This window comes from Scyliorhinus torazame, chromosome 5 (genome assembly GCF_047496885.1).
Source record: "Scyliorhinus torazame isolate Kashiwa2021f chromosome 5, sScyTor2.1, whole genome shotgun sequence".
Classification (NCBI taxonomy): domain Eukaryota; kingdom Metazoa; phylum Chordata; class Chondrichthyes; order Carcharhiniformes; family Scyliorhinidae; genus Scyliorhinus; species Scyliorhinus torazame.
Window position 1 is genome coordinate 261,888,566 of NC_092711.1, and position 9,941 is coordinate 261,898,506.

The following is a 9,941-nucleotide window of genomic DNA, read 5'->3' on the forward strand; positions in this document are numbered from 1 at the left end:
GATTCTGGCAGGGGTTTGCAGAGGTCATGTCCACAGTGCTAAAAACAAGGGTAGTGCCGAGTCCAGAGGTGGCGATGTTTGGAGTGTCGGATGATCCGGGAGGCCAGGGGGCGAGAGAGGCCGACGTGTTGGCCTTTGCCTCCTTAGTAGCCCGGAGACATATATTGCTTGCGTGGAGGGACTCGAAGCCCCCAAAATCAGAGATCTGGGTTAGCGACATGGCCGGGTTTCTCAGACTTGAGAAAATAAAGTTTGCCTTAAGAGGGTCAATGCTAGGGTTCGTCCGGAGGTGGCAGCCGTTTGTTGACTTCGTCGGGGAAAACTAACTGTCAGCAGAGGCAATAAGAAAAGGGTGTGTGGGGGGGGGGGGGAGGGATCTGTTAGGGATGGAGATGGTTTATGCACTATGTTTATATTTGTATTTGGATGAGCAGCACAGTGGCGTATGGGCAGCACGGTGGCGCAGTGGATTAGCCCTGCAGCCTTATGGCGCCGAGGTCCTAGGTTCGATCTCGGCTCTGGGTCACTGTCTAGGTGGAGTTTGCACATTCTCCCCGTGTTTGCGTGTGTTTCGCCCCCACAACCCAAAGATGTGCAGGGTAGGTGGATTGGCCACGCTAAATTACCCCTTAATTGGAAAAAATGAATTGGGTACTCTAAATTTACAACAAAAAAATTTTTTTTTTTAAATTTGTATTTGTACTGTGTACTGCTTTTATTATAAAATTATAAATACCTTAATAAAATTTTTTACAAAAAAAATAATGGCCTGAACCTAGAAATATGAGGAGGTCGAGGTCTACTGGAGTTAAGCAAATTTGGCCTGTGCAAATTCTAAATTGTACATGAGCAGAGCGGGAGAAAAATTAGGTTAGTAATGTCCCATATTATCACACCATTATTACATCTAAAAAGTTTCTGGAAAATAGCCTATAGCTCGATCTTTTTTCCATGAGGATAGTGTATGATTGTGAATTATGTGATCAGGTAATCAAATGAGTAAATATACTTATGGGACTGACATGATGCAGTTTGCCAAGATTGCAGTTTTTCAGTCACTGAATGTACCTGAATTCTGCAGTTACTATCACACCACAATGCCAGTTCAGCTGACTTAAATATGTTTTGTGAGACCTTTGGGTGCCAGGAGCACCACGAGCCACAAGAACATTATAAATAGGAGCGGGAATAGGCTATATGGCTCGATATGCCTATTCCAACATTCAGTAAGATCATGGTTGATCTTTGCCTCAATTCCATTTTCCACCTGATCCCATGTCTCTTGCTTTTAAAAAAAAATTCATGGGATGTGGGTGTTGTTGACAGAGCCAGCATTGTTTGCCCATCCCCAATTGCCCTTGAACTGAATAGCTTGCTAGATCTTTTCAGAGGGCAGTTAAGAGTCAACGACATTACTGTGGATCTGGAGTCACATGTAGGTCATGATGTGTTGGGTGTTCTGGATCACAAACAGGTCACCAACACTGGAAGTGGTGCAACTCTATTTTATTATAAGGTTAACAATATTAACATACTTGAACTGTGGGTAAATGCAATACAAGTTTTAACTGTTGACCCTTGCCTAGTCCTAACCAGGTGATGCACTCAGCACATGGTGAATGTCTGTGTTGCAGGCTGTGAGCTCTGTGCTCCGAGCTGGCTGCTACTAGAATGAGCGAGAACTCTCCTGTCCCCTGTCTTTATAGTGCGTGTGCTCTCACTGGTGATTGGCTGCGGTGTTGTGTATGCTGATTGGTCCCATTGCATGTCCATCAGTGTGTGGCTGCACCATAATATACTGGTGTATATTATGACAGGCCAGACCAGGTAAAAATGGCAGATTTCCTTCCCTCAAGGGTACTGGTGACCAGTTGGGTTTTTATGACAATCGGTGATAGTTTTATGGTCAGCATAATTGAGACTAGTTTCAACTCCAGATACTATTAATTGAATTGAAATTCAAATCGATTTAAACCTGTGTCCATAGAACATTAGCTTGGGGCCAATGGAGCATTACCAATACAGCACCATATCCTAGACTGGAAAAATACATCGATCACAATACATTGAATATACTCAAAGCTTGAGGATCCATTTTTCACTGGGACAGAGGATTCCAAAGATTCACAATTCTTCCTCATCTCAGTCTTGAATGATATACCTTTTAACCCCAGACTGTGCTCCCAATTCCACATTCTCCACACAGGAGAAACACCTCTCAGCATCTTCTTAGTTGTGTCCCACAAAATCTTATACGTTTTAATGAGATTATCTCTCATTCTTCTAAATTCCAGACTTGTCCAACCCACGGGTCACATACAGCCCATGAAGCCAGTTTTCAAAATGACGGTCAAATAGGTAAGTTGGAGTGGAGGATTCTACAAGGAGCTACTCCTCCAATCACATGCCATGACACTCCCCGGTTTGCCGCTGATAAGCTCATCAGTGAGGAAATTAGAGTGGGAAATCATCTGTGTTTGGAGGAGCAGCTGTGGACAAAGAGGTTTTCTTTTAGGTGGGGTGGGAGAGGACTGAGAAAGCGAGAGAGAGAGTGAGAGAGAGTGCCAAAAGCCCAGCGAATGAGAGTCAGCCAGGGCCTGGGCTCTGGTGGGGAGGGGAGGGGTGGAAGTGGCTGGGATGTGTGCATGATTTAGTGAGTGAGAAAGTGAGTGTGTGTGAAAGAGAGTGAGTGTTTTGGGGAGTGAGAAATCGAGTTTGTGTATGTGTTGTGGGATAAATGGGAGTTCTTAATATTTTTGGCAATATCATTGTCATAGAATCTCTACAGAGCAGAAGGAAGCTATTCGGCCCAACTCTCTGAAAGAGCACCACATCCATATCCACTCCCCTGCTCCATCCCTGGAACCATGTAACCCTGCCTAACCTTTTGGACACTAAGGGTCAATTTAGCATGGCCAATGGTAGCACAGTGGTTAGCACTGTTGCTTCACAGCGCCAGGGTCCCGGGTTCGATTCCTGGCCTGGGTCACTGTCTCTGCGGAGTCTGCATGTTCTCCCCGTGTCTGCGTGGGTTTCCTCCGGGTGCTTCGGTTTCCTCCCACAAGTCCCTAAAGACGTGCTGTTAGGAGAATTGGACATTCTGAATTCTCCCTCAGTGTACCTGAACAGGTGCTGGAATGTGGCGACTAGGGGATTTTCACAGTAACTTCATTGCACTGTTAATGTATGCCTACTTGTGACAAGAAAGATCATTATAATTATTATCATTATCATTATCTACCTTACGCTTCTCGGCCTTTTGGCTAAGATGAAGTGTGGTATCTGCTCTGCCTTTTGGCTCAGATCTGGTATGTCTCTCTTGTGGGGACCATGAATTGGATTCAATTTGAATTTGAATTGGTTTTTGGAGCAGCGAGGAGCTGGATTAGGGGATCGCCCCTGACCACACTCTGAGCCCTGGCTTTGTAACTCAGAAAAAGTACTAAAAAAAAAAATCATTATCTACCTAACCTGTATATCTTTGGACTGTAGGAGGAAATTAGAGCACCCAGAGGAAACCCATGCAGACTCGGGGAAAACGTGCAAACTCCACACAGTCACCCAAGGCCGGAATTGAAACCGGGTCCCTGTCGCTTCGAGGCAGCAATGCAATTATATTGTCATATTGCCATATACCAGCTTGTGCTAGTTTATGACAATATACAAACAAGCTTGTGTTGTGGATATAGGTGCGACTGATTTAATTAAACTGGAGACATACTTCAAAGGTCACAAACATCCTTAAAAGAAGTGTGAAGGCAAGTGATTGAAATCGTAATGACCAGGAAGCCAGGGAAGCAGCTTGACTAGGAATTTATATCAGACAGATAAGAAAAGTGATTTTAAAGTTGACTGCTGGGTTTCAAAGGAAACATATACAATTGGGAGATTGTAAATCTGTGAGGCAAAAAAGGAAGTGTACCATATAAAAATAGTAGCCGTAAAGTAATTTTAAAAATTGATCAATTCTGGAAAAATGAACTTAGAACTGTAGAAACAATAGCATGGAAAAACATATTTAAAGTGAGACTGAGTGGAGTGGCTGTAAGGTCTGGAACAAGACAGTGTATGCAGAAGACAGACCTGTTAATCCCAGTTTGCTGCCACCCTCAAAGAGGAGAGTCTGTGCAAGATTTCCCCAACAGCAGCAGGGCATTGTGTGGCAATATTACTGAAATTCTTCATAGATTAACATTCTTTGAGGTGGGGTTTGCTTACTAAAACCCAATTTTTTAAAGAAATGTTTGTAGGAGCACAATTAACTGATGTTTTATTTTTTTCTTTACTTTAATAAGTATTTAACTTTAATATTTAAAACCATCACAAGTGGCCTGAGAGTTACTTATCTTGACTTCAGGTACCTTCTCATAATATACAAATTGCAACCATCGTGGCAGCTTGTTTCAAGTATGCCTTTGGGATTTGGGCAGTCCGCACCTACCATCTGCCATGCCGTAACATGTGGGAGTGAAATTAAGTGGGTGTGTATGTGCAAGTGTAAGAGAGTGAGTGAATGAATGTGTGTGTGTGTATGTGGGGGGGGGGGGGGGGGGGGGGGGGGGGGGGGGAGTAAGAGTTGGATTGGATTGGATTTGTTTATTGTCATGTGTACCAAGGTACAGTGAAAAGTATTGTTCTGCGTACAGTTCAGACAGATCATTCCACACATTAAAAAAATACATAAGGCAAACATAAATACACAATGTAAATACATAGACACAGGTATTGGGTGAACATAGAACATTACAGCGCAGTACAGGCCCTACGGCCCTCGATGTTGCACCGACCTGTGAAACCACTCTAAAGCCCATCTACACTATTCCCTTATCGTCCATATGTCTATCCAATGACCATTTGAATGCCCTTACTGTTGGCGAGTCCACTACTGTTGCAGGCAGGGCATTCCACGTCCTTACTACTCTCTGAGTAAAGAACCTACCTCTGACATCTGTCTTATAACTATCTCCCCTCAATTTAAAGCTATGTCCCCTCGTGCTAGACATCACCATCCGAGGAAAAAGGCTCTCACTGTTCACCCTATCCAATCCTCTGATCATCTTGTATGCCTCAATTAAGTCACCTCTTAATCTTCTTCTCTCTAACGAAAACAGCCTCAAGTCCAAAGCATACAGGAGTGTAGTCCGACTCGGTAGAGAAGATGTGTGATCAGATCAGTCCACAAGAGGGTATTTAGGAGTCTGGTAACAGCGGGGACGAAGCTGTTTTTGAATCTGTTGGCGTGTGTTCTCATTCTTTTGTATCTCCTGCCCAATGGAAGAAGTTGGAAGAGTTATTAAACCGGGTGGAAGGAGTCTTTGATTATGCTGCCCGCTTTTCCAAGGCAGCAGGAGATGCAGACTGAATCAATAGATGGGAGGCGGGTTTGCGTGATGGATTGGGCTGTGTTCATAACTCTCTGGAGTTTCTTACGGTCTTGGGCGGAGCAGTTGCCATGCCAGGCTGTAATGCAGCCAGATAGAGGGCGGGATTCTTCGATCGCATTCAGCGATTGGGCGGAGAATCCACGTTCACGCTGGAAACTGGGGCGTCGCCGTTTTTGCGATGCTCTGCCCCTCACAAATGGCGTACTCGGGGAGTACACTGCATGCCGAACGGACTGCCTCAGGGCGTCACCTGAGGCCCTCCCCGATGCTCCACCCCCAATGGGCTGAGTCCACGACGGCGTGGGGCGCGTGTCCTCACAATATTCGGGACCTCACGTGGCGGCTGCGAACTGTGTCCAGCGCCACCACAGTTGGGGGGGGAGCTGTTCCGCTGGCAGGGGAGCTTTGGCGGGGGCTCTGGGAACTGGGGGGAGGTGGTCCAGGGGTGGTGAGGGAGGTTACAGGGGGGCAGTCTTTGGCAGGCCGGGTCCACGCGCAGCAGGTGCCATGTTGCACAGCGTGGCTGCCACAGACCGCCACTGTGTGCATGCGCGGCCACGGACCCGGCCATTCTGTGGGCGTATCCGCAGGTAAAGCAGGCTTTACGCTGTGCGGCTGCTAGCCCCCCCACCGGTGGACGATCGGTGTGGGGGCAGCGCCGACTTTCTGGTCGTAATACCAGGTGGATCCTGCGGACATAGCCGCAGAATTGGAGAATCGAGCCCAGGATGCTTTCTATGATGCATCTGTAAAAGCTGGTCAATGTGGTCATGCCAAATTTCTTTAGTTTCCTGAAAATGTTAGGCACTGTTGTGCTTTCTTGGTCATAGCGTCGATGTGGGTGGACCAGGACAGATTGTTGTTGATGTGCATGCCTCGGAATTTGAAGCTGTCAATCATTTCCACCTCAACCCCACTGATGCAGACAAGGGTGTGTGTGATACTTTGCTTCGTAAAGTCAAGGACCAGCTCTTTAGTTCTGCTTACATTGAGGGAGAGATTGTTGTCGTTACACCACACCACTAGGTTCTCTATCTCCCTCCTGTATTCTGACTCATAGTTGTTCGAGATCCAACCCACTATGGTTGTGTCTTCGCAAACTTGTAGATGGAGTTGGGACCAAATTTTGTTGTGTGACGATAGTGAGGATAGTAGAGGGCTAAGTACCCAGCCTTGTGGGGTTCCGGTATTGAGGACTATCGTGGAGGAGGTGTTGTTGTTTATCCTTACTGATTGTGGTCTATGGGTCAGACAGTCGAGGAGCTAAGTCCTAGGTTTTGATGCTTTCATATGAGCTTGGCTGGGTTTATGGTGTTGAAGGTGGAGCTGTGGTCATATGTATGTGTGTGTGTGTGTGTGTGATTCCCCTTTATCTACCCTGTTAATGATATCCTCAGAAAACTCTAATTTTTTTGTCTGACATGATTTCCTTTTCTTAAATGCATACTGACTCTGCCTAATCATGTTATAATTTCCGAACACATATTTTCTATTTTTATTTTATATAAATTTAGAGTACCCAATTCATTTTTCCAATTAAGGGGCAATTTAGCTTGTTCAATCCACCTACCTTGCACATCTTTGGGTTGTGGAGGCGAAACCCACGCAAACACGGGGAGAATGTGCAAACTGCACACGGACAGTGACCCAGAGCAGGGATCGAACCTGGGCCCTCGACGCCATGAGACTGCAGTGCTACCACTGCGCCACCGTGCTGCCCTAATTTTCTGTTCTTAAAGCCTCCTTAATAATAGATTCCAGCATTTTCCCAACAACTGATGTCAGGCTAATGGGCCTGTAGTTCCCTATTTTCTCTCCCCCCTTTCCCGAATAGTGGTGTTGCATTTATTACTAATCCATTGGTACGAAATTTTGGAAGATCACAATCAGTACATACACTAAGCTGGATTCTCCGCAGCCCGCACCAAAATCGCGTTTGGCGCGGGGGAGGAGAATCAACTTTCATGGTGAAATCGTGCTGGTCCTGTGATTCTCCGGGTCCTGAGAATCGGTGTGTTCGCGGAGTACTCCGTGTGGCTGGGGGGCCATTGCCAGAGGCCCGCCCAGTAATCCTCCGCTCCCAACCGGCCGAGTTCCCGACGGTGTGGTTCTAACCACCTATTGCCGTTCGGGAACCTCGGGTGGTGGCTGGGGACTCAGTCTGCGGACGCCCTGGTGGGGGGCGGGGGGATCGGGCACGGGAGGGGGCCTTATGGGTGGCCGGGGGACAGATTGGACTGGTCGGGTCTTCTGCCGCGCAGCCGATCAGGGGAGCCTACATTTTCCAGCTGCCTCCGCGATCCCAGTCCATCATGGCGTGTGGCGCGGCCGCTGAAGGCCGCCGCCGTGCGCATGCATGAACTCGAAAACAGACGTGCAGGGACCCGTATCTGCAGCTAAAGCTGCATGAATCACTCTGGGTCCCTGCTAGCCCACTGCAGGTAAGTGAATTGGCTTATCTTTTTTTGAGGAACCTCTGGAGTGAAATTCCAGCGTTTTTATGCCGGCGTGGGGACATAGTCCCATTTTGGGACAATCCAGCCCACTGTCTCTGCAGCTACATCTTTTAGTACCCTCGGATGCAAGAACTGTATTTTTAGGGAATAGCCGCTTCCAAAGAGTTACTTACCACTTTAAAACTATGGTTAGTTTGTTTGGGACATAGCATAAATGGGGTTACAGCATAATGTTGGCCTTGAAGGATTAATCTCTGGAGGCCACCAATAGGAGGGCCAGGTGGTCATATTGATGAAGATGGACATTCATGGGAAAAGGTTTAATTATAGACCTCCCTTGAGGTTATTTAGCAACCAAAAAGATTTCCACACAATCCAACTCGATTATTCTAATTTGATTAAATTCTAGGGTCTTAATAAGTCTCATGCATAGTCAGTATACATACTATTTGTGTTCAAAGCACCTGCATTGTTCACGAATATAGGCCTCAGGCATTAATTCTCGATATCGGGTACCTCTTATCAGCCGCCAAATATTTGAAATAATGTACATGTTAAACATCCTACAATTAATCAAAATATATATAAATTCACAAAAGTGTGGCTCGTAAAGTTCAAAAACTTGTAGTATTTTGCAGGTTGATGGTACTTTTTGCTTTCTTCCACCGAAGTACAGGCACTTACTGCAACTTGTAAAGGAGCTTAGGAATGATTATGTTAATAGCACTTGTGTTTCTGAAACGCCACAGGCCGTGAATAAAGCCCAGCAGGAAACCAAGCTTGCTTGCAAAAAAAGTATTCATATGCAGCCAACCTCCAAGGAACCCATTCTCTTTCTCTTTTCACTTGTTTTCTGGCTGTGACACAATGTAAAACCATTTGTGAAAACCACGTCTTGCACGTCACCCTGCACAAAACTACAAGCTTTAATATTACTCCTAATGAGCTGAAACATAAGGTCAAAGTTGAGGAAAGTTGTCACTTAATCTGAGCATAATCAGTTTCCTCATTCTGTGAGGAAAGAGCAAGTTGTATCGATAGACACTGGGGCCATGTCATGTGCATGCGCAGATCATCTGTTTACTCATCTTTGGTTCAAACACTATTCATTTACCATCACAAATTTGGCAATGTTGGCAGATGCTTTGAAGCATAGAAATTCTAAACTATTATTGAACAAAAAATCAGTATATTAGAGCTGCAGACAAGGTTTACTCAAAATTAAGATGCTAATTATGTTTTACAACTATTGAGGAAGTACATCCATTCTGGATGGGTTAAAACACCATAGAATCGAATCTTCTTCAAATAAGGAAAAGTAATTTGATGTGATCATTATAAACAAAGGAAGTTGAATGAAAACATAAAAAATAACTTGATGCAATCATTGACATAATCATACTTTCATTCAACCAGATTGAGCACTGACTTAATTTAAGGAATCAAAAAGTAATTAGAAACATAGAAAATAGGAGCAGCAGTAGACCATTTGGCCCTTCCAGCCTTCTCCCTCCTCATTATTCTAAACTCCAGCGATTATAATCCTAACTGACCCAATCTCTTCTCATTGTGATCATGGCTGATCCTCCAACTCAGTCACCTGCTCCTGCTACCCCCCATATCCTTTGACCCCCTTTAGCCCCAAGAGGTCTAACTCCTTCTTGATAACAATGTTTTGGGCTCAACTGCTTTCTGTGGTAGCAAATTCTACAGGCTCACCATTCTGGGTGAAGAAATTTCTCCTCCTCTCAGTCCTAAATGGTTTATCCCACACCCTTAGACTGTAACCCCAACAAGTCCTGTTCTGGACTCCCCCACAATTGGGAACATCCTTCTTGCATCTACCGTATCGAGTTCAGTTAGAATTTAATAGATTTCTATGAGATCCCTCCTCATTCTTCGAAACTCCAACAAATATAATCCTAACTGACCCAATTTCCTCATACGTGAGTCCTGCCATCCCAGAAATCACTCTGGTAAATCTTTGATGCACTCCCTCACACATCTTTCCCCAGATAATGTGACCATCTTTCCCCAAGAACATCTTTCCTCAGATAATGTGCCCAAAACTGTGTATAATATTCCAGGTGTTGACTGAGAA

General features: G+C 45.3%; 1 non-coding gene across 1 annotated transcript; it reads left to right on the top strand.

Annotated features, from left to right (window-relative positions):
* Positions 1–3,243: 3,243 nt before the first annotated feature.
* Positions 3,244–3,442, top strand: LOC140422851 (U2 spliceosomal RNA). Its single transcript, XR_011947631.1, has one exon. It is a non-coding gene; the product is annotated as a U2 spliceosomal RNA (small nuclear RNA).
* Positions 3,443–9,941: the final 6,499 nt, after the last annotated feature.